This window comes from Lutra lutra, chromosome 9 (genome assembly GCF_902655055.1).
Source record: "Lutra lutra chromosome 9, mLutLut1.2, whole genome shotgun sequence".
In the NCBI taxonomy this organism is placed as follows: Eukaryota; Metazoa; Chordata; class Mammalia; order Carnivora; family Mustelidae; genus Lutra; species Lutra lutra.
Genome location: NC_062286.1, coordinates 119,657,696 through 119,683,270, shown reverse-complemented (window position 1 = coordinate 119,683,270; position 25,575 = coordinate 119,657,696). Strand labels below are relative to the sequence as shown.

At 41.1% G+C, this 25,575-nt stretch overlaps 1 long non-coding RNA gene and 1 pseudogene across 2 annotated transcripts in view; one reads left to right on the top strand and one right to left on the bottom strand.

The window, feature by feature from the left end:
- The window catches only part of LOC125109889 (kynureninase-like), a 38,983-nt pseudogene extending 22,883 nt beyond the window's left edge, over nt 1–16,100 (top strand).
- Nucleotides 16,101–18,664: 2,564 nt separating this feature from the next.
- LOC125109415 (uncharacterized) overlaps nt 18,665–25,575 on the bottom strand; it is a 46,555-nt gene continuing 39,644 nt past the window's right edge. For both annotated transcript variants that reach the window (XR_007130226.1, XR_007130225.1), the window contains exons 3-4: nt 23,002–23,143; nt 18,665–19,220 (exon numbers count right to left, since the gene is read on the bottom strand). This is a non-coding gene — a long non-coding RNA (uncharacterized LOC125109415). The remainder of the gene's footprint in view (nt 19,221–23,001; nt 23,144–25,575) is intronic.

The window sequence follows — 25,575 nt, the reverse complement described above, 5'->3', positions numbered from 1 at the left end:
GGCAGGGAAGGGGTCAACCTTGCAACTTTAAGAAGCTTAAGACAAAGTCCTACCCTCAAATCATTCATCACCCAGAACCTTGTAAACACTGACTTCCAACAGCAGCCCAGAAGGAGAATAGTCCTGTTTATCAGATTTTTTGTTCCCCTAACAATCGAAGAAAATAGTTATAGAAGAAAGTTAGGAAAACCAATGTTTGTCCTATTTTTTGCTTCTGCTTTTTCTTCTATGACCCAGCATATTGCGGATCTGCCCTGGGTGAAGAAATTATGGGAGAGGCTTATGGAGCAGGCTATCAATTCTAAGGCATTGAGGGTTTATCCTTCTCTTATATCAAAGGGCTGCCTGGAAGGTTCTTCCCATTTATGGGTCAGCCTGGGCCCTAAAACAAAGGCATCTACCCAAACTCTTCTGCATGCACATGAGGACATGTGAACATAGATCTTTGCCCACAAATGCTGCTTTTTGCATAGAGCCACTGAAGCCATGGGTTAGATGGGGAGCAGGGAGGTAGTGAGTGGACAGTGGGAATTAGGATTAAATCTTTAGTCAGGTGCCACGGTCCTGGGTCTGAAAAGGAAAAGAGGAAGCTAGCTGCACCAGCTCCAAGCATGCAGCATTTCCTCCCCAGGTTTCCAGGAATAATCCCTGCTCACCTATCAGTAAGGACAGGAACCCACTGGAACTAACACAAACCCTCACATTTAAAGTCCCAAGCAGATCCAAATCCAGACTTGCCAGAGTGGGTCCATATAATCTATCCTTGTATAAGGAGTTACTCGCATGAATTTCTTTTTTTTTTTTTTTAAGATTTATTTATTTATTTGACACACAGAGAGAGAGAGCACAAGCAGGGGGAGCAGCAGTCAGAGGGAGAAGGAGAACCAGGCCCCGGGCAGAGCAGGGAACCCAACACGGGGCTTGATCCGAGGACCCTTGGAGCCTGAGCCCAAGGCAGGAGCCCAACTGACTGAGCCAGCTGGGTGCCCCTGAATTTCTTTATAATACTTGTGGATTCTCCTTCAGGAGCAGCTTGGAAAAGTCTAAGAACCCCTCTTAGAGAACCTGAATCTAGTTAGATACATGGTAAGCAAGCAGATAAAAGGCTGCTTCTTAAATATTTTTAAGATGTGGGATATGTCCGTTCATTAGAGACAAGAGCAAATAGGGACAGTTTCCATTTGGGGGGCATCTGTCAGGAGGCTTTTAGGGAATCCTAAAAAGTTCTTGCGGGTAGTAGTCCCATTCTTCCAGCCTTTCTTGTTTGAACTTCCACCTGTCTGAGCTTGAGGAGAGTCCAAGTGGGCCAGAAGTGCAAGGGAGAGGAGGCCCCTTGGCAGGAGGGCTATACTTTTGAGTACAGGCTGTCAGGATTAGGGTAGGTGCTTCCCCCTTACCCAAAAATCTTGTCCCCTGGCTGGCCCTCCTTCCTCTAGTTCTTCGGGCCCTGTGATCTTTGCAAAGCAAACCATATGGTTTTGATTCTGGCTTCTAACTTACTAAGAGCATTTCATGTCGCTGGTGGCAAGAAGCCCTCTGGCCTCTTTTAGCAACTGCTCTGCATCTAAGAGAGGATGCCAGCTCTTTTGGACTCTCTCATAAAAGCCCAGTGGAGGGTAACATACAGTGTGGAGGAGGGGTACCCAGAATGGCTGTAGGGGTGGGGAGATATTCCTGGGATTCAAAGAGATAGACTCTAAGTTTAGGCACCGGTGGGTGTATGTCCAGAGAACTGCCCCCCCCGCCCCGCAAATTTCCATCTGAGTCTTCTGGTGAGATGACCCTCCCAAGAGACAGGAGAGCAGGACCTAGTCCTTCTGAAAGAGATAGGGAAGGGAAGTGTTATCTGACATAGGGACCACACAGATTTTCTAATCCCACAAATTGGGTGCTTCAGTCACCAAAACAGCTGCAGTCAGATTAACTTCAGATGAGTTTCAGTGGGGTTCAGCGGAAGAAAATTCTGTGATTTGAGTGGTAAGGAAGGTGAGGGTTAGGGAAAGTTAATCACTTCTCAGAAGGGATCAAAGACACTCTTATGTGAAAGGGGTGATGGTCACAAGCTAAGAAAAACCCAAAAGTAACATTTTGTTTTTCTGCTTGGAATGCCTTTTTTTAAAAAAAGATTTTATTTATTTATTTGACAGACAGAGATCACAAGTAGGCAGAGAGGCAGGCAGGAGAGAGAGAGGGAAGCAGGCTCCCCGCTGAGCCGAGAGCCCGATGTAGGGCTCGATCCCAGGACCCTGGGATCATGACCTTAGCTGAAGGCAGAGGCTTAACCCACTGAGCCACCCAGGTGCCCCTGGAATGCTTTTTAAAGTGGATCCCCATATAGTTATCTCCCCCTCTCCCCCCCTTTTTTTTGATTTAGCAAAAACTTCAAGCATCTCGGGCGCCTGGGTGGTTCAGTGGGTTAAAGCCTCTGCCTTCGGCTCAGGTCATGGTCCCAGGGTCCTGGGATGGAGGCCCACATCGGGCGCTCTGCTCAGCGGGGGGCCTGCTTCCTCCTCTCTCTCTGACTGCCTCTCTGCCTACTTGTGATCTCTCTCTCTGTCAAATAAATAAATAAAATCTTTAAAAAAAAAAAAACTTCAAGCATCTCCTACATTTTGTTAGTTATCTCCTTCTTGTCCTCGGAATTTCAATGTCTCCTCCTCAGAGAGGGCTTCCCGACCTCTCTCAGGGGATCCCTTCTTATTCCCTATCACATCATTTATTTCCTTCCCAGAACTCCTCATTATTTGATATTATAGGCATTCTCCATTTTATTTTGCTTCACCTTATTGTGCTTTGCAGATATTACATTTTTTACAAGTTGAAGATTTGTGGCAACCCTGCATTGAGCAAGTCTATTGGTGCCATTTTTCCAAAAGCATTTGCTCACTTTGTGACACTGTGTCACATTTTGGTAATTCCCACAATATTCCAAGGTTTTGCATTATTATTATATTTGTCATGGTGATCTGTGTTCAGTGATCTTTGCCATTGTAATTGTTTGGAGGTGCCACCAACGGTGCTCATGTAAGATGGCAAACTTAATTAATAAATGTGTGTGCGGTGACTATTCCACCAATAGGTTGTTCCCTCATCTCTTTCCCTCTCCTTCAGCCTCCCTGTTCTCTGAGATACAACAATATGGAAATTAGGCCAATTAATAACCCTACAGTGGCCTCTAAGTGCTCAAGTGAAAGGAAGAATTGCATGTGTCTCACTTTAAATCAAAAGCTAGAAATGATCCAGCTTAGTGAGGAAGGCATGTCAAAAGCTGAGAGGGGCCAAAAGCTAGGCCTCTTGCACCAAACAGTTAGCCAAGTCGTGAGTGCAAAGGAAAAGTTCTTGAAGGAAATTAAAAGTGTTATTTCAGTGAACACACAAATGATAAGAAAGCAAAGCAACCTTATTGTTGATATGGAGACCATTTTTAGTAGTCTGTATAGAAGATCAAACCAACTACAACAGTCCCTTAGGCCAAACCCTAATCCACAGCAAGGCTCTAACTCTCTTCAATTCTGTGAAGGCTGAGAGAGGTGAGGAAACTGCAAAAGAAAAGTTCAAAGCAAGTAGTGGTTTGTTCTAAAGGTTTAAGGAAAACAGGTGTCTTCATAACATAACTGCAAGGTGAAGCAGTGAGTGATGATGTAGAAGCTGCAGGAAGTTTGGTTTTTTTAAACTTTTTTTCAAGATTTTTATTTATTTAACACAGAGAGAGAGATCACAAGTAGGCGGAGAGGTAGGCAGAGAGAGAGGGGGGAAGCAGGCTCCCTGCTGAGCAGAGAGCCCGATGCGGGGCTCGATCCCAGGACCATGAGATCATGACCTGAGCTGAAGGCAGAGGCTCAACCCTCTGAGCCACCCAGGTGCCCAGAAGCTGCAGGAAGTTATCCAGAAAATCTGGCTAAGATAATTCCTGCAGGTGGCTACAGTAAACAACAGATTTTAGATGAAATAGCTTTATACTGGAAAAAGATGCCATCTCGGACTTTCATAGCTACAGAGGAAAAGTTTAAAGCCTGGCTTCAAAGCTTCAAAGGACAGGCTGACTTTTGTGCTAGGGGCCAATGCGGCTGGTGGCTTTAAGTTGAAGTCAGTGCGCTCAATGACTATTCTAAAAATCCTGGGGCTCTTAAGAAGTATGCTAAATTTACTCTGCCTATGCTCTATAAATTTACCAACAAACCTGGATGACAGCATATCTGCTTACAAGATTCACTGAATATGTAAAGCCTGCTGTTGAGATCTATGACTCAGAAAAAAGATTCCTTTCAAAATATTATTGTTTATTGACAATGCCCCTGATCACCTAGGAGCTCTGAAAGAGATACACGAGATTCATGTTGTCTTCACGCCGCTAACACAGCACCCTTCTGCAGCCCGTGGATCTAGGAGTAATTTTGACTTTCAAGTCTTATTATTTAAAAAATACATTTCACAAGACTGTAACTGCTATAGATAGTGATTCATCTGCTCTGATATATCTGGGCAAATTAATAACCTTCTGGAAAGGATTAACCATTTTAGATGCCATTAAGAACATTGGGTGAGGGGCGCCTGGGTGGCTCAGTGGGTTAAGCCGCTGCCTTCGGCTCAGGTCGTGATCCCAGAGTCCTGGGATCGAGCCCCGCATCGGGCTCTCTGCTCGGCGGGGAGCCTGCTTCCTCCTCTCTCTCTGCCTGCCTCTCTGGCTACTTGTGATCTCTCTGTCAAATAAATAAATAAAATCTTAAAAAAAAAAAAAAGAACATTGGGTGAATGGGCTCCTGGGTGGCTCAGTGGGTTAAGCCTCTGCCTTCGGCTCAGGTCATGATCTCAGGATCCTGGGATCGAGCTCCCTCTCTCTCTGCCTGCCTCTCTGCCTACTTGTGATCTCTTTCTGTCAAATAAATTAATAAAAATCTTTTTTTTTTTTTAAAGAACTGTTGTGATTCATGGGAAGAGGTCACAATATCAACATTAACAGGGGTTTGACCTCATGGTTTGAGGGGTTCAAGACTTCAGTGAAAGAAGCAACTGCAGATGTGATGGAAGTAACAAGAGAGCAGGAATTGGAGCTGAATGGAGGACACAGGGAGATGGAGAGGAGAAGGGAGTTGAGGGAAATTGGAAGGGGAGATGAACCATGAGAGACTATGGACTCTGAAAAATAATCTGAGGGTTTTGAAGGGGCGGGGGTTGGGAGGTTGGGAGAGCCAGGTGGTGGGTATTATGGAGGGCACGTATGGCATGGAGCACTGGGTGTGGTGCATAAATGATGAATTCTGTTACGCTGAAAAGAAATTAATTTAAAAAAAATTTTAAAAAAGAAGAAGAAGAAGAAGCGGAGCTGAGGGTGGATTGAGAGCTGAGACTGGATTGCCGCAATCCTGTGATAAAACTTCCATGGATGAGGAGTCACTTCTTACAGATGAGTAAAGAAAGAGGTTACCTGAGATGGAAACTACTCCTGGTGAAGACGTTGCAATGACAACAAAGAACTTAGAATATCACATAAACCTACTTGATTTTGAGAGGACTGAAAGTTCTCTGGTCAGTAAAATGCTATCAAACAGGATTGCATGCTACAGAGAAATTGCTTGTGAAAGGAAGAGTCAATTCTTGTGGCACATTTCATTGTTGTCTTATTTTAAGAAACTGCTACAATCACCCCAACCTTCAGCAACCACCATCCTGATCAGTTAGCAGCCATCAACATTAAGGCAAGACCGCTCCACCAGCAAAAAGATCAGGACTAACCAAAAGTGCCAATGATGGTTAGCATTCTTTTAGCAATAAAATGGCTTTTATTTTATTTTTTTAAAGATTTTATTTATTTATTTGACAGAGAGAGCGCGAATGAGCACAGCAGGGGGAGCGTCAGGCAGAGGAAGAGGGAGAAGCAGGCTCCCTGCTGAGCAGGGAGCCAGCCCTGGGTCTCGATCCCAGGACTTTGGGATCATGACCTGAGCTGAAGGCAGACGCTTAACCGACTGAGCCACCCAGGGGCCCCAACAAAATGTCTTTTAAATAATGTAAGTATGTGTTTTTTTAGACGTAATGCACACTGAATAGCCTGCAGTATAGTTATGTTACACTATGGTTGAAACCAAAAAATTCATTTGACTTGCTCTGAGATACTCATGGTATCTGGATGAGTGGTAGACTGGAACCGAAACTTCAATATCCCCACAGTATACCTGTATCTTGTTTGTTTACTTGTTTTGTTCTGAGTTATACAACTATAATGTAAGCTCCATGAAAACATCCTATCTATCTTGTTCACTGCTGCATCTTCAGTGCCTTAGAATAGTGCCTGCAGAGCATCAGATGTTCAATCAGTATGAACCGAACAATGGAATGAATGAGTGGAGTGTTAGGATTGGGAGAACCAGCCAAGGAAAACTAAGTAAAACTGGAATGGTATGCATATGGCTAGAAAAAGAGAGAAATCCGGAGAGGAAATCGGGGCCAGTAACCAATCTTCTGAGAAGGGGAAATAGAAAGTGAAAATAAAAGAACAACCACAGTTTTTTTCTTTGTGAAAGAATGAATCATTCTTACCTTTCTCTACACTCCCCATCCCAAAAGAGTGACCAGGGTCTTTTGTTCTGGAGATCAGGACTTTTCTCACCCAGAAGACAAATGAACAAATTTGAGAGGCTTTTGTTTTTGAAATCAGCCCAGAGTCTCAGAGGTGACAAAGTTGTTTTGACTGAGAGAAGGAAGTGCTCTTTGGATTAGACGGGGACAGAGGAGAGAGAATCTCCCAAGCCTCACTCTGGAGTGAATGGTGCTAAAGGGCCTGGTAGTCTTCTTGGACAGCCAGGTCCTGCTTCACTCTCCCACAGACCCCTGGGATGGCAGAACCTTGAATGGGGAGGACTGTGTGCTCAAGGAGGTGAGCAAAGACACGGCTGTGTGGGAGCCTCGGCAGAAGTCTGCATGCCCCAGGAAAGTTTAGAGAAAAGGTCCTAGAATAGACAATTTTCCTGGGCAAAGAGTTTCAAGGGTGGCTGGCACTGATTAGAGATTTTCCCCAAATACCTATAAGCCCCTGAAAAAGGACCAAGGTTGGATTTTATACCCATTGGTGGATATTTAGTCTAGAAAACTAAAGGATATTTAATCTAGAAAACTAAAGAAATGTAATGTTTCCGCAACCCATATGTCATGGAACAAAGCTTTACCTGTTAACGGTGTTTAACACCAGCCTTCACCCCTTCCTTTAAAGTATTTAGGTTTCTTGGTTCAAAGAGACCACCAACTTGATTTGTTAACCTGCCTCTCAGGAGTTGGAAGCTGGAACTGTTCTAGGATATGTGTGTATGGGTATGCATGCTGCTCTATGAAACATGCCTATTCCCGTCCGGTTCCTCTCTTACCAATTCAAAGAGCCTGAGTCAAAGGTAGACTTGGATAAAGACATCCCCTGGAAGTGGAAGAAAATGTTGCTGGGCAGAGTGGCATGCAAGATTGGGATTGCTCAGAACTAGGGCTCCTCAGGCTCCCCTATGAAACCCATCTGCAGGTCTGCACTGCCCCCAGGTGGCCACACCAAAGCTCTGCCCCCCACTTGGTTTGGGAAGAAGAATATCTGAGATAAGCGTGTGTCTCTTCCAGCTGGAGCTCTTTGGAGACCCAGTAGTGTGTAGACAAGATCGGTAATCACCAAACTGGACACTGAAATGTCTAACAAATGTCTTTTTACAATGTCACTGTATGATTTTGGCATAAATATATTCAGAAAAATCAATTCAGTTCGCTAGCTAAAATGTTCAGGGATTTGGGGCAAGGGAACGTCAGGTAACTGAGGTTTAGCTAAAATAATTTTTCTGTTTCTATTATTAAAGACTTTTTTAAACCTATGAATACTCTTCTGACATTCAATCATTCAAACAATGATTAGTGACTTAGTTTATGCTATGCACTATATTAGAAATGGAGGATATGAAGACATTGTCTCTGTCTGCAGAGAGCCCATGTTTCAGGTAAAGAGATATGTAAGTATAATGTAATTATATTTACTTATCATCAAGGACCACTCCTTATCTGCCATACATAAGGGACTGGAACCCTAAGTTTATATCCATTCAGGTATATTTTCTTGATTTTTGTACACGTAACATGAGTGATGTATAGATAAAATCTGTAACTAGTATTTGTAAAGATTTTATTTTTTATTTGACAGACAGAGATCACAGGTAGGTTGAGAGGGAGGTGGTGGGGGGGGCGGGAAGCAGGCTCCCTGCCAACAGAGAGCCCAACATGGGGCTCAATCCCAGGACCCTGAGATCATGACCTGAGCCAAAGGCAGAGGCTTAACCCACTGAGCCACCCAGGCGTCCCATAACTATTATTTGTGAAATAAAATATCTGAGTCTCTCAAAGTCAGTTTAAGAAATTCAAGGCCAGCCTCTGCCTTCTGCTCAGGTCATGATCCCAGGGTCCTGGGATCAAGCCCTGCATTGGGCTCTCTGCTTAGCAGGGAGCCTGCTTCCTCCTCTCTCTCTGCCTGCCTCTCTGCCTACTTGTGATCTCTGTCTGTCAAATAAATAAATGAAATCTTTAAAAAAAAAAAAAAGAAGAAATTCAAGGTCATCCTAAGAGAAAAATGAAAACACCATCATTAGACACCCAGCCCTGAGGAAGTCCACCTTAAAGTTATTAGGCCTGTAGACAGAGATGAAACTGACAAACCTTACATCCTTTGTCCTAGGCTGCAGTAGGGAATTTACTCTTCTTCTGAGAAGGGACTTTAGATGTCAAAGGAAAACAAAGATTGAAAACAAACTCCTCTCTGAAAGTGTATAAATCAGCTATGGAAAACATTTCAGAAGTCTTCTGGCCAGTGACTCTTTCTGCCCAGCCTGGTATAGTGCTGAGGCCGTGTGCCCAGATTCTAACAAAAAACCAACTTCTGCGGTTAGAATTATTTATTTATGACTCCCCTTCTCATTGTGGATCATTCATGGCAACATCTAAGTAACCAATTGGTTCCTCTTTGTCCCCATCATTCATTAATCAGTGCATTCCCAAAGGCTACACATTTTGATTTTCAAATCAAGTTAAACATAATGAGAAATCTCACTGCCGCCAATGCCGCCCCAAATCTCAAAGTTAAATATAAGGTATTTGGGGGTTGTCTATTGTTTTTAGAGAATTCTTGCCAAGCTCCTTGCAGAAAAATAAGTTGACCTCATTAGTATATCATGTCATCACCATTGGCCCATTTTCTTTCCGATTTTGGTGATGAAATCCTTCTATCACCAGAGCAGACTTTAACTGTCAGATTTCTGAAGCAATTCTCCTTTGGACTTACCTGTGGAAATGGCCGAGTGGGAAGGGTCAGTGAACTCAGAGACCAAGCTTTAGTTCGGTGGCTTTGGTAGCCCTGCTTTCCCACTTCTTTTTATGCAACCCTGAGCTGTAAATTACCTCAAGCTGTGGTGCCACCCCTCAGACCACTTTATCTGGCCTCCTAGATCTTCTGTGCTCTCAGGGCTCAGGGCCCTTTATATTCTCCTGCTCCCTGGCCTTCTCTGTCTCAAGGATCTCTACCTCCTAGGGAGTTAAAACTCAGCAAGAGTTTCCCTGGTGTGAGTTATTTTGCTTTAAGGCTACTTTTCTATCACATTTCTAATATGGAAGCAGCCATAAATTAAAATGCACAAAACTTAATTTTGGACACAAAGGATTTAGTGCAATTGAATTTCAGGCATTGTCTGGGTCTCCCTGAAGTTGAGCCTGCTGTCTAGGGACTTCCTGTCCATAGCTTTGGAGCAGTTTGATAATTTAAAACATCACTTAACTATGACAGATCCCTGGTACAGCCAGAACCCAACGGATTCCTTTCTTTCATCCTCTTCCTCTTCCCTTCCCTCCCTCCTTTCCTTCCTTTCTTTCCTTCTTTCTTATAAGCTGTATGCCCAACATAGGGCTTCAACCCACAACCCCAAGATCAAGAGTTGCATGCTCTACCAACTGAGCAGCCAGGTGCCCCCAACAGATTTCTTAATTAGGACTTCATCCAGTGCCATTCTCCAAGTTGAATCAATACTACTTACTAGCTATGTGACCTTAACAAGTTATTTAACCTCTTTGGGCCTCAGCTTCCCCAGATGTAAAATAGGGACAATGATACTCCACAGTGTTAATGTGAACTTTAAATAAGATATGATATGTATAATACATAAATTCCAGTTCCTTTAACCTACTTCTACATTTTAGAGAGAATCTATTTACCTGCCTACCTCTTGCTTCAAAGGTGGTATAAGGCTTGGGTTGAAATATTCCTCAAGGGCACTTCTAGGAAGGATATGGGGTGAATACCCTAAAAAATAACAAGGACTGGTCTCTCTCTTTCTCAGATTACAATGGTAAGATCAAGAAATACTCTGTCCGAATTTAGCTCCACTTCAGAGAATGCTTGCAATGTTCATTTCTGGGACAAGCCTATTAGTAGGCAAGACCAGGATTCATTAACATATCCCAGCCCAGAATCTTGATGACAGCAATGATTTTTATCTTACAGTATGGGGCGGAAGGTATAAGGTCATATATCTGGCAGATATATAGGGCTTTTAAGGGCAAAAGTATTTGTCACAAGAACATGACATTACCAGGTCCATGTTCTAGATAATTATTTACATGACTCACAACTCTTTGAAGCAGGAATCCTCTTACTCATGTTTATTTCCTTTAAGTATCTACCATATTTCTTTGCACATTGAAGGCATTTATTAAATTTCATGGGCTCAGTATCCTAGAACATGAAATTGAAGGGAAAAAATGTAACTTATAATTACGAGAGGGTAAGATCCAGACTGACTAAAAGAACCAGGAAGAAACCAAAGCTGGGCAGAATCTTTTCTCCTTCCTTCCTTCCTTCCTTCCTTCCTTCCTTCCTTCCTTCCTTTCTTGTTTCTAAATTTTAAAAAAAGATTTATTTATGAGATTGAGAGAGTGCACATGTGAGTGGGGGGAGGAGCAGAGGGAGAGAGAAAGAAATCCTCAGACTCCCTGCTGAGTGCAGAACCCCATGGTTCTTGATCCCATGTCCCTGAGATCATGACCTGAGCTAAAATCAAGAGCCAATGCTTAACTGACTGAGCTACCCAGGTGCCCCTGGCAGAACTCTTTTCGATGTATCAGACTTGGCTCACATAACTTTTATCTGAGGACCTTCACCATCTACTAGAAAGTTACTCTTGCACTCAAGAAGGACTATCTTAGGATATGTTGTTAGCAGCATAACTGGTTAGAAGAGTGGCTGAAATAGATAGCCTTCTTCCTCAAGCCATGCTTAGTTACCAGCAAGGGATAAGTGAAACCTTTCCCCCTACTGTGGAATGGGTTAAGACAGTATGACACCAGCCATTTTGAACTGCCCATGGGGCTGGAGCTTGGTTCAAATCCCCTCTGTTTGGAAAGAGTCCTATTGCTTAAGAAAATTGAAGTTTTTCAGTCAATCATTACCTCCTCTGTGTTTTGTCCTTGATGCTAATGGAGTGTGTGCTACTGTAATTCATTAAAATTCTCCTTTCCCTTAAAACTTAGTTTTGCTACTTTCGGGCTCACTAGTATGATTTTTTTTTTTTTCCTGAGAGCTAAAAGGGGAGTGTTTCAGGCTGGGGGAGCCAGAAGTAGAGAGAATGACTAGGGTATGAGTAAACTGCTAATGGTATTGTCTCCTCCATTAGATTTTAACTCTGTGTATCCATACTGCCCAGTGGGATTCCGTGTTGGCTATTCAATAAATGCTTACTTATTAATAAGTGAATATAACCAACATTGCAAAAAATGGTATGTGTGAGATTGATAGTATAGGTAATATGCGCCAGAGAAGTGCAGAAGAAGAAATTCTTGTGAGCCAAGATGATCAAGGACGTTTCTATGGAAGGAGTAGGAAAGTTCCACGGAAGAATTTGACTCTCTGGACAGAGATGAGATGAAATATGATAAGAATATAGACTTTCAAATCACTTAAACTCTGTGAGCCTCAATTTTCTTCTTCTTTTTTTAAGATTTTTATTTATTTATTTGAGAAAGAGAGAGAATGAGAGGCAGAAACATGAGAAAGGGGAGAGTCAGAGGGAGAAGCAGACTCCCTGCCAAGCAGGAGCATGATGCAGGTATCAACTCTGGGACTCCAGGATCATGATCTGAGCCAAAGGCAGTCGTCCAACCAACTAAGCCACCCAGGTGCCCCTCAATTTTCTCTCTATCCAAAAATATATGTTTAAAAAAAATCAGGGCAAGGGCGCCTGGGTGGCTCAGTGGGTTAAGCCGCTGCCTTCGGCTCAGGTCATGATCTCAGGGTCCTGGAATCGAGTCCCACATCGGGCTCTCTGCTCAGCAAGAAGCCTGCTTCCCTCTCTCTCTCTCTCTCTGCCTTCCTCTCCGTCTACTTGTGATCTCTCTCTGTCAAATAAATAAATAAAATCTTAAAAAAAATCAGGGCAATAAGTCTACATCATACATAAAGAGTAAATGAGACAGCTATATAAAGTAATTAGCATGGAGCATGATGCACATAAAAGAATTTTTTTCCTTCTGTAAGTTATCTTCCTTCTACCAACCTGTATAGTCATCCCACTGGACTTCAAGGCTGTCCTGACAGTATTCTGGAGTTCACAGTATCATTTCCTTTGCCAGCCAAGGAACTTTCTAGCTCCTCTAGTGAAAGATATTTCAGGGAGTCTTTGTTCTCTCGCTAAGGACAAATGAGATAAATAAGCATGCTAAGTACTTTTTATCTTCTATCCTTGAGCACATATGACTATGGGAAACCTTTTTACTAAGCAATGCATCTCCAATTTTATTTCCATTTCCACTTCACAGAACTTTATTATTGGAAGAGCCCTTTGAAATAATTTAATATGTATTTCTTTTTTATATATTAAAAAAAAAAACATTAACCTAGAGCCATTACGTGATTCACTCAAGCTAGTTAGTTGCAGAACTATGAACTATATACTTGGGTAGTTTTTATGTGGACATGTGTTTTCATTTCTCTTGGGTAGAATCGATGGTTCATATGGCAACTCTATATTTAACATTTTGAGAAGCTGCCAAACTGTTTTCTAAAGTAGCTGCACCTCTGTTTCTTTATTTCTGGCACCCTGGGGCGCAAGAAGATTATGGCTCATAAGCAGGTACTATGGATAGGAAATAGATACGCAGAGAAACTACTTTCCAAGCATGTACTACATTAACCATGTGTTTCAAACATTTTTTTTATTAACAGATTTTAATTAAACAGATTTTTTTTAATTAAACAGATTTTTATTTATTTATTTGACAGAGAGATCACAAGTAGGCAGAAAGGCAGGCAGAGAGAGAGAGAGGAGGAAGCAGGCTCCCTGTGGAGCAGAAAGCCTGATGCGGGACTCGATCCCAGGATCCTGAGATCACGACCTGAGCTGAAGGCAGAGGCTTAACCTACTGAGCCACCCAGGTGCTCCTAACCATGTGTTTCAAATTCATACTATCTACGTTGTTCAGGAATGTTGAATTGAGAAATTAACACAACCCACATAAAAGTGGGTTTAGAACTGATCAAATACAGAGGTGTCCATGGACAGGGTAACCTAAAAGTCTATACCTAGACAAACTATAATTTAAAAGTGAAATAAATGTATTTAAAGACTTAAAGAGGGGCACCTGGTTGGTTCAGTCAGTTAAACGTCTGCCTTTGGCTCAGATCATGATCCCAGGGTGTTGGGATAGAGCTCTACGTTGGGCTGCCTGCTCAGTGGGGAGTCTGCTTCTCCCTCTCTCTCTGCCTGCCTCTCCACCTGCTTTTGCTTGCGTTCTCTCTCTCTGTCAAGTAAATAAATAAAACCTTAAAAAGAAAATAAAGACCTATAGAGACTTAAGACATTCACCATCAAAACACTCTTACTGAAAGAACTATGAAGGAAGGTACTCAAACCAGAATCAAAACCTAGAAGGAAATAGGAGAGTGCAAGAAACAATGGTGAAAAAAAAGTTGTTAAACATGTTGACACATCATGCTAGCTCATAGGACTAGCATAGACTTTAAGCTAAAAAAAAAAAAATTACAGGGTAATCTTATCCATGAACATAGTTGTAAAAATCCCAAATAAAATATAAACAAATCAGATTCAATTCATGATCAAGAAAGATATTGCCATAGGAATGGTTCCACATTAGAAACTCTATTTATGTATGGGTGGGGGATGGGCTAGATGGGTGATGAATATTAAAGAGGGCACTTGTTGTGATGAACACTGGGTGTTGTATATAAGTGATGATGTATGTAAGTGATGAATTCTGCAGAAACCAATATGTTAAGTAAAATTTGAATTAAAAAGAGAGAAAAGAAACTTTATGTAATTCAGAACTATATAATCATTTCAAATATATGAAAAAAATTAAATAGAACAACACCCATTCATGATTTTGCTCTATCTGTATTCATGATTTTTTACTCCTCTATATTCTGCATTTTCCCATTCCCCTGCACAGAGAAAACCCCATCTCCAAAATCTTATTAGGAAGAGATCCCATCTAGAGAGTCTGTACATTTTTTTTTTTTTTGCAAAAGAGGAGAAGCTATTAGGATGTATTTCCTGCCATTTACAAGTCTGATTAAAGTCCTCAGCAGAGAGTCTTCAGAAGATCAGATACAATGTTTTGAATACAAGCAGTTATTTGCCACATCACAAACTTTCCTTGCTCTCTTCAAGCCCCTTGCCCACCTAATTTGCAGCAGATGACTTTACCTCCTACTTTTAAGATGAAAAGAGAACCCCCTAGTAATAAACTCCTCTAAGTTCTTTCTATCTCTTCTACTCCTTTCTTTCAACCCAAGAGTCCCTGCCCCTGTTCAAGGCCTACTCTTCCACTAGACCCCTTGGTCACACCTTGCCCTATCCTTTCTATCTCGTCCATTCTTACCTTCTTTCTGGAAATTTGGCTAAGCTCTTCAGTCTCATCTTTTCTATTGTTCTTTTCTCCCTTTCCCTACCACCCCCTTTCTATTTTTTTTAAAGATTTTATTTATTTATTTGGAAGAGAGGGAGTGAGAGAGAACGCAAGTGGGAGGTGGGCAGAGGAGACAGGGAGAGAGAGAATATCAAGCAGACTCAACACACACAGAACCCAGTGTGGGGCTCAGTCTCACAACCCTGAAATCATGACATGAGCTAAAATCAAGAGTTGGACACTCAACCCACTGAGCAACCCAGGCACCCCGATTCCTTTCTTTGCAGCATGTGGCACTGCTGACCTCTCTTCCCAAAACACAATCCTTCTTTGGTTTCTATGACATCATCCCTTTCCTTGTCCTGTTTCTCTGATGGCTCTCTTTTCAGATCCACTAAATAGAGAGCATCCTCGTTTGCCAGCCTTCTAAATGTTAGCATTGCCCAAAGGTTCCAGAGCACCTAAACTTGTAAGGTCTTTGTGAAGGTTAAGTAATATAATGCATTTGAAGTACTTGGCACTATTGAATAAGGAAAGGGTTAAGATATAGGCAGAGAGAAATAGGGAGCCCCTGGCTTGGCTTTCTACTATTCCTTTCTACTATTCCTGGTAGGCAGAAGCACTAAGGCAGAGTGAACAAAAGATAAGAAAACAGACCACGTGGCCTTGGATGTTAGGGAGTATTTTTTTGGAAGCTACAATGTATCATAGAAAATGACTAAATCTCAAAGAAGTAAGTCATTAAGGGTATTATCAATAGTCCATGCTCAAACCAAGACAGCACAAGAAACTCAAGGCCACAAGCTTCCCAGTCAGTTCTCAATAAAAGACTGACATTAAAATCCCTCAGTGACAACCCATTCAGGAGCCCTCTCACTCCAGAGTGCTTTTTCCTTTCTGCTCTCACCTTCACTAAATAAACTTTCACTTCACCTCACCCTTTCGTGTCTGCAAGATTCATTCTTCAACTCTGTGAGACAAGAACCCTGTGATCCTGTAACACTATGTCTGGCACAGAGTAAAAATCACTCAGTAAATGGTTAGGAGGATGATGACAATGACAACAGTGACGATGATGATGATTCACTATTTTCTTCCAGCTTCGTACACTCTATTTGAGTCATCTCGTCCACTCTCAGGGCTTCAGCTCCCGCACGCAAATTGATGACTCTTAAATTAGTATCTCCAGTAGTTGAGACCTTTTTTCAAAACATGTATTTTCTGCTGCCTATCAGATATTTCCTGACCACTATTCGGTAAAATTGGGTACTCTTATAGTAGGCTTTACACGGTTGTTAATATTAAAGTTTTGTGTTAACATCTTGGTTTTTCCCACTACCACTGTGTCTTATGTACCACATGTAGCACATTCCCATCAGAGAGCAAATCATTCTCCCTTACAATCAGAATCAGGGTGGATAGGGTGGTACTTTGGTAACTGACCCTTGAAAACTACAGTTTATCTTTATAAGGGCATATGCCTTCCCTGATCTCACTTCAGAATCATTGCTTGACAAGGAGCTCACTAATGTCAAGGATTATTTTATTCATCTCTGTGTCTCTAACACCTGGCATGCTGATTAATATATAATGGTTACTTATTGAATGTTCCTGAATGAATTAGTGAATGACATCAGGACTAGCTTATATGTGTTCCCAAACTCTCTTGTGTGTAGTAAATTAAAGCTAGACTTTGGATTTTTTAAAAAAATTAACTGTTTTTATGAATTCAAGTCTAGTCAATTTATTTTTTAAAGGTTTTATATATTTATTTATTTATTTATTTGAGAAAGAGCGAAAAGAAGGAGAGAGAGAGAACATGAGTGGGCTCAGGGGCAGGGGGAGGAGTAGGCTCTCTGCTGAATAGGGAGCCAGATGTTGGGCTCCATCCCGGGACTCCAGGATCATGACCAGAGCTGAGGGCAGACACTTAACCAACTGAGCCACCCAGGTGCTCCCCAGTCCAGTCAGTTTAAATACAATTTAGTGAAACCATATTGCTACTTACCTCAATACAGATGGTCTGAAACATTAACCTTGTTAATTTATAAAACCCTAGTCTATGCCTTCTTCAACATAGTTATGTTCCATAAGGCCATTGGCAGTGAATGGGCCACCAGCTTCAGCATTTAGGCTCTAATACCTATGTGGAAAGTCTCTGAATATGTGTAAAAAATATTCCTAATTGATTGTGGGCAGTATATATACAATCTAAGTGATTTTCTCCTCTGGCACTTATCAAAAGAGCACTTGTCTTTTCATGGAAATGGATCACATTAGATGCTCATTCATAAAAGAAATTGCCATGTATTTAAGCCATCCAGAAAACACAGCCATTCATAGGCATATTGGTATTATTGGCACTCAGTGACATAATAGCCTTCCTTCTAAACACAATCATCAGTTGAAATCTTCTGTGACCCTCAATGAGCTAAAAATTAAATAAAGCCGAAGACAAATGTATCAACAACCAGCACGTTGTTTTGAGAAGAAAGTTTTATAGTTTCTGAAAATAAAGATAGTTTATCTTCAGTCTCAATGCATAGGTATATAATAACAGATTTCCCAGAATGTTGAGCTGTTGCTAAATAAAAATAAAAATTTAAGCGATAATTTCATTCACTGGAAAATATGTATTGAGCTGTATAGCAGACACTACATAGAGGAAAGGCAATCCCGGCCTTCCAAAAGCTTTTAGATTATTGGGGACCACAGATTAATAAGCCAGGTATAGGAAAGGCATTCCCAAGCAGAGGCAACAGTACATGCAAAGGCACAGAGGTCAGAGACAGGACAGATGTTTCCATAAACAGTTCCATGCAGCTAGAGGACAGGAGCAAATGTATTTTGGGGATATACTGAGGTCGGAAAGAGAAAAAAGGGTCAAATATGCCATGCTAAGGGAGCTTTATTTGCCATACTACGCAATTTGGATTTCATTCAGGGACCACTGAAGAACTCTCTGACAGCGGTGAAGGGAGAACACTAGTATGGAAGTAAATTAGAACTAGGAGATTAGTTGGACGCTATAGTAAAAGTCCAGCTAAACCAGTAAGAGGGCCTAACCTAAAGGAGCGGGGATGAAGAACAGAGGTGAACACTTTCTCTTTTATCTCTAAGTATAAGCAATTTTATTATCACATCCCTTGGTATGGTTTTCTTCATGTCTTCTGTCTTTAGGGTTCATTAAACCTCTTGGCTCTATGGCTTTATAGTTTTTATCAAATTAGAAAATTTTTCAGTCAATATATCTTCATATATTTTTTCTGTACTCCCTTTCTTTTGGGGACTTGAATTATACACATATTAGGTCACCTGAAGTTGTCCTACAGCTCACTGATATTCTTTTTTACTTTTAAGTCTTTTTCTCTGTGTTTTATTTTGGATTGTTTCTACTGGTTTATCTTCTAGCTCTTTAATCTTTGCTTCTATAATATCTAATTTGATATTAACCCTACCTAATGTATCTTTCATATTCAATATTTTATTTTTCATCTCTGAGAGTTAGATTTAGGTCTTTTAAAATATCTTCCATATTTTCCAAAAATATCTTTTTAATTATCTTCCATAACTCTACTTTTCTTTTCTTTTTTTTTTTTTTAAGATTTTACTTATTTGACAGAGAGAGAAACAGTGAGAGAGGGAAACAAGCAGAGGGAGTCGGAGAGGGAGAAGCAGGCCTCCTCCTGCTGAGCGGGGAACCCAATGCAGGACTCAATCCCAGGACCCCAGGATCATGACCTGAGCCAAAGGCAGACGCTTAACCAACTGAGCCACCCAGGCGCCCCTCTACTTAACATTTTCAATTTTTCCTCTAACTTCTTGAACATATGGAATATATATGTAACAACTATTACATATATCTACTAATTCTAGTTCCTGTGCAATTCTTGATCTGTTTATATTAATTTTCTCCTCAGTATGCATCATATTTTCCTGCTTCTTTGCATCCTGATAACTTTTACTGGATGCCAGACATTGTGAATTTTATCTTATTGGAGCTGGTAATCTGAGGATTATTCTCTTTGCTCTTTTCCAGTGGTACTTTACCCAGCCTCAGGTAGTTTCCTCAAATGATGTTCTGATTGTTATTTAACTGAAGACTCAAGGGAGATTCTCTGTAGATTTCTGGAGTGCTTTGTCTCTGTGAAGCCCTCTTCTCTTCTCGAAACTGTGTTCTGTGAATTCTAGCTGCTTTGGCCTCCCTGGATCTCCAGCTCCATCTTAGTTCAGGGAGATTGCTGAACTCCTCCTGGGTTCTCTCCCCAATAGCAGGATTCAGAGTCAAAACATACCTTGGAAATAAAATCAACATGACTTGATAAGCAATTAGAAAGGGAAGATGGAGGATGTTGACAGTCCGAATGGTGGTGTCATTCCCCAAATTGGGGGATTCATGAGCAAAAACATAGACTGGGTACTGGACAGGACAGGGGAGGTAAGGAGCTTTGTTTAGGGCATAATTAAGAAAGAGGTCTTTATGGGCAAATATAGCTGTAGATATCCTTCTCTTGTTCAGAGTGAATAAATCAATTAGAGGTGGAGATTTCAGAAGCACAGAGTACAGAGTTGAAAAAGGACTTTATGTTACTTCCATTTTGACTGCAAACTTTCTAATTGATTAAATTCTTCTCTCCAGGGTGCCTGGGTGGCTCAGTTGGTTAAGCGACTGCCTTCAGCTCAGGTCATGATCCCAGAATCCCGGGATTCCGGGATCAAGTCCCATATCGGGCTCCGGGCTCGGTGGGGAGTCTGCTTCTCCCTCTGACCTTCTTCCTTCTCATGTTCTCTCTCACTCTCTCTCTCAAATAAGTAAATAAAATCTTTAAAATAAATAAATAAATAAATAAATAAATAAATAAATAAATTCTCTCCAACTTATCTCTTAACTCAGGCAAAAGACCCCAAGGGCAAAGTGTTCCCTGAAGGGCACCAAAATTATCCCCTCAAGCAATAAGGACTACCCTGAGCCAGCAAAACTCCTGTGATAACTAACCTCAAGACAATGATCAACTTGACCTTCACTGCCCACCTGCATGTACACATTGACTTCTGTCCCACATTTTCCTTATATAAACCTGGAGGTATTTTCAGCACTTTAGTGACAGTCTTTGAGACTTTAGTCCACTGTCTTCTGGTGCTGGCCTCACTAAAATAAATTCCTTTCTTTTCCTTTCTTTTACCACCACTTGTTTCCCAGTTTTTGGATTTTGTCAGCAGTATGTGGCCAAACTTGGTCTGTTTGGGAGCCCCAGAGCCAGGTACTCTTGTACCCTTGTGCCCTGGCTATAGAGTCTGAAGCCATTGATTAGGTCATCCAGGGAGCACATACTGGGGAAAAAAAAAAGAGAGAGAGAGAGAGTGGAAAATAAAAGTATGGAGCATTCTAATATTTAAGGTGCCACAGAGGAGGAAGTCAGTAAAGGAAACTGAGGAGTATGTAGAGAAGGATGAGGAGAGCCAAGAGAGACTTGTCATTAAAGCCAAGAGACCAGAGGAATTTCAAGGAGAAAATACTCTGTTGTGTCCAATGTTCCAGAAAGGTCAGGTATGATAAGGAGAGAAAACTGTCTTTTAGCAATTTTAGCAAATTGGAAGTCACTGGTGACCTTAGAGAAGTTGTTTGTTTTTCCTTCAATAGACTGACTTTCATTGACTTGTTGATTCATTTGTCCATCTGTCCGTCCATCCATCCATTCATTCAAAGGACACTTAGGTACCAGTATCTGGAGACATAAATATGAATGAGAGCCTCTACCCTGAGGGAAGTCCCTGTTTAATAAACAAGGATTGACATATGGCTTAGTAAGTGTTAAAATAGAGTGATGAATGAAAGACTGATTGGTAGCACAGAGGGAATGTCAGAGAAGCTTTCCCAGATGAAAAACTAGAATTGAAATTCAGAAGGGTAGAGAGGGTCTCATCCTCTCTAACAGAATTGGGTCTGACTAGGATTTCTGGTACATACTCAAAAAGGACTGAAAAAGAAAGATCAAACCTTAAGGGTAGGGCACAAGAAGTAATAAGAAGGGTCAAAAATTCAGTTAATAAATAGTCTAGGAAATCCCTGGATTGTTCTCTTTATTCCTGAATCCTTGCCTTGCTTGCGCTAACCAAGTGCTAACCTTGTTCCAGCCCTAAGATAGTTACCTCCTCAATCTGTAGGTGATGACCTTGTCAATTCTAATCTCATCTTTCTTAAGGGACCAGTTTGATTTTTGTATCTCATGATAGGAGTCAGAAGAAGAAAATATTTTTCTTGCACATCTTAAGTTATTTTCAGTTAAAATTACATATTTTTGATAGCTTAGCAGGGATAATTTTTATTGACAAATATGAGTGTATTGATTCCTTATTTTAAACTTCTTGTTAAAGGATGAGGGTATGAGAAAATGTAAACTATTCCTAGAATATGATGAATATACCTTTCAAATAACATACTCTTTCAAAGACTTTTTTAGGGGGTATACAGTCTTGTGAGCTTTAATATGTGTATAGATTTGTGCAGTCATGCCCACAGTTAGGATGAAGAAAAATTCTATCACCCCCAAAATTCCTTTATGCTAACCCTTTACAGTCTCGCTCTCTAGTGTTGTTGTTTTTTTTTAAGATTTTATTTGTCAGAGAGAGAGAGAGGGCACACAAACAGGGGGAACAGCAGGCAGAGGGAGAAGCAGGCTCCTTGCTAAGCAAGAAGCCTGAGGCAGACTCAATCCTAGAACCCTGGGATCATGACCTGAGCCAAAGGTAGACGCTTAATAGACGCTTTATTGACTGAGCCACCTAAATATCCCAACTTTCTGTCCTTCTTTTTTCTTTCTTTCTTTGCATAGAAGAGCAGCTTATCCATCTGAGCAAATTTAAAAAGAAAGAGTTTAATAGAAGCTTCAAGTTCCCCTATACTCGATCCACTACTTTTTTTTAAATTAAATTAAATTTAATTTAATTTATTTTTTATAAACATATAATATATTTTTATCCCCAGGGGTACAGGTCTGTGAATCACCAGGTTTACACACTTCACAGCACTCACCATAGCACATACCCTCCCCAATGTCCATAACCCCACTCCCCTCTCCCAACCCCCCTCCCCCCAGCAACCCTCAGTTTGTTTTGTGAGATTAAGAGTTTCTTATGGTTTGTCTCCCTCCCAATCCCATCTTGTTTCATTTATTATTCTCCTACCCCCTTAACCCCCCATGTTGCATCTCCACTTCCTCATATCAGGGAGATCATATGATAGTTGTCTTTCTCCCACTGACTTACTTCGCTAAGCATGATACCCTCTAGTTCCATCCACGTCATCGCAAATGGCAAGATTTCATTTCTTTTGATGGCTGCATAGTATTCCATTGTGTATATATACCACATCTCCTTTATCCATTCATCTGTTGATGGACATCTAGGTTCTTTCCATAGTTTAGCTATTGTAGACATTGCTGCTATAAACATTCGGGTGCACATGCCCCTTCGGATCACTACGTTTGTATCTTTAGGGTAAATACCCAATAGTGCAATCGCTGGGTCATACGGTAGTTCTATTTTCAACATTTTGAGGAACCTCCATGCTGTTTTCCAGAGTGGTTGCACCAGCTTGCATTCCCACCAACAGTGTAGGAGGGTTCCCCTTTCTCCGCACACTACTTTTTTTTTTAAGATCTTATTTATTTATTCAACAGAGAAACAGCACAAGCAAGCAGAGCAGCAGGCAGAGGGAGAAGGAGAAGCAGGCTCTCTGCTGAGCAGGGAGCCTGATGTGGGGTTTGATCCCAGGACCCTGGAATCATGACCTGAGCTGAAGGCAGATGCTTAACCAACTGAGCCACCGAGGCACCCCATCCATCCACTACATTTAACCCCAGTGTAGTCAAATTCCAGCAAGCCCGAGGAGAGAAGACAAGCAAGGGACAGCTTAGAGAGCAAGAAAAATCCAACCTTTCTATTGGGCCTTCTTTTGGGGGGGAGACTGTTTATCTTTTAATGCTGATTTGACTCAACTTCAGTAAGTGGGAAATCATCAAATGCTCAGAGTTATCCCTTAAGAGGCACAAGGACATTGACAAATGTTTTTCCTACCTTGAAGACCAGCTGTTCTCTCCTCAGATGTTTTCTAGTCAAAGTGAATTTCTTCATCTTTTAAAGAACTGCAGCTTTTCTACAAAGGAGAAAACTGGCACCAGCTTCCAGAGAGGAAAAAGTTTAAGTTTCATAGAATTCCCTATGTCAGGAGAAAAAAAAACACAATCTGCACTTTGAAGGGTTTTGTTTCTAGACCTTCCCCACTTGCTTAGAAACTTTACACCATCTTGGGGCGCCTCGGTGGCTCAGTGGGTTAAAGCCTCTGCCTTCAGCCCAGGTCATGATCCCAGGGTCCTGGGATCAAGCCCCGCATCAGGCTGTCTGCTCCGCAGGGAGCCTGCTTCATCTTCTCTCTCTCTCTCTCTGCCCGCCTCTCTGCCTACTTGTGATCTCTGTCTGTCAAATAAATAAATAAAATCTTTAAAAAAAAAAAGAAACTTTACACCATCCAAATCTCCCCTCTGAAGCAGATGTCTGTGAGAAAGAAGCACAAAGATATTTTTCCAATGGTGATTCTCAGATGTGAGCTCCCCAGAATGAAGTGTAGCCCTGCTGTCATCTTCCAGGATAATCATGGTCTGAGTTCTCTGGACACATGCTTTTATGCAGTTTTAGCAAAAGAAGCCTAAATTTAGGGATGTGACAAAATCCTATCCTTTTCTCTGCTGCCTCACTTCTTATGCTAAAACTAGACTTTACTCTCCCAGTCATACAGGATTTATGACTAATTATGGTTAGGTTAATTTAGGTTATGACTAATTCTAGTCTGTCTAGGGCTAAGATAATTAAAATGTAACTGTCTCTTAGGTTGTTGTCCTAACTTGTATTCATCCTAATATTGGAAGGTGACAACAAGAACAACAAAATATATAAAGCTCTGTGCTTCCTAGATGATACAAAGAAGTTTTCTTAGAAAACGCTGTAAAGTTGAAAAGGGACTGAGCATGATGGGAACACGTGTTAAGTTGTTATGACAGGGAAGGAAATGGTAAGTTGGACATTTTGCAAGCAGATTTCAAAGTGGTACATTAGTTGTTGGGGGGGCGGGATGGGATAACTGGGTGATGGGCATTAAGGAGAGCACTCAATTTAATGAGCAATGGGGTGTTACATGGAACTAATGAATCACTAAACTCTACCTCTGAAACTAATAATATACTATATGTTAATTAATTGATTTTAAATTTTAAAAAAAGAAAAGAAAAACCAAAGTGGTACGTTAGTAGTTGGGGTTCAAGAGGCTCTAGAGAGAGCACTCAAATCCAGAGGTTACTAATGGCAATGGAATATAGTTTGGGAAGTTGCTAGTTTTACTGTGACTAGAAGAGCTACATGTGGTATTCTGGTATAAACTGGGAGTGGACAGGAGACTGTTTGGAAATATCTATAAAAAGCATGATGTGTGTGTAAATCCATGTCAAGCTGAAGTCATATGACTGCACTCATAATTAATTGCCTATGGGTACTGTATACTGTTCTATAGAAAAAGGATTAATTTTTTTTAAAAAAGGATTAATTCCAACAAGGCTCTTTTAAAAATCTTCTTATTATCGGTCTAGGTAATTTAGGTAGCAAAGAGATACTGTTACAGGATACCAGCTAAGAAGGATTGTGGTATGAACATGTCACTAAATGTTAATTAAAATAACACCAAATAGACTTGGGAGACTTGGACAGAGGGAGGGAAAGGGCATATACAGGCAGAGGAGGGAGAGCTTTTCCTGGGCTTTCCTCTCAGAGGAGTAGTGGCAGGGTCCTGGAGGAGACTCCTCATGCCACTGAAAGCAGAGAAGCCAACAAATATAGAGGACTAGAAAGACACATGTTCCTTTGATCTAGGAGGTTCTAGGGACCAAGTTTAGAGGGTTCCAGTTTGGTCTGCCTGGGAAGAAGGTGAATATGGAATTTTATGGTTTGACTTTCTGGTTTCTATCATTTCTTTTGCCACCGATCTCACCATTGGCGGGAAAAGGTGTAAAGTTATAAAAGCTGGCTAAAATGCAAGTATTACAAGAAGCAACCTCAAGTGTTTATCATTAGTCACCAAGTATAAAGATTAATATATTTTCCAGTTTTGTTGAAGAAGGCTGGTAAGAAGGGTATAAAGAAAGCTGGTAGTTCTTTAAAATCTGAATTTTAAGAGGGATCAGAGGGGCATCCTGGTGGCTCAGCTGGTTAAGCAGCTGACTCTTGATTTAGACTTAGGTTATGATCTCAGCCTCCTAGGATGGAGCCCTGCACTGGGTTCCCTGCTCAGCAGGGAGTCTGCTCCATGATTCTCTCTCGGTCTTCCCGTCCCCCGCTTGCTCTCTCTCTCTAAAATAAATAAATCTTAAAAAGAGAGAGAGAGAAGGGATCAGAAAAAGCAGATCCCTACTCATTATCTATAAGCCATGTTTAAAACTCATTAGCTTAATATTCAAGGCTTTCCATAAACTGGCCTTAGTTTTGTTTTGTTTTGTTTTTTACTATGAAGGGATTTAAGAGATACAACCTTCCAGTTATAAAATAACTGGTCATGGGATGGAAAATACAGCATAGAGAATATAGTCAATGACAGTATAATAACTT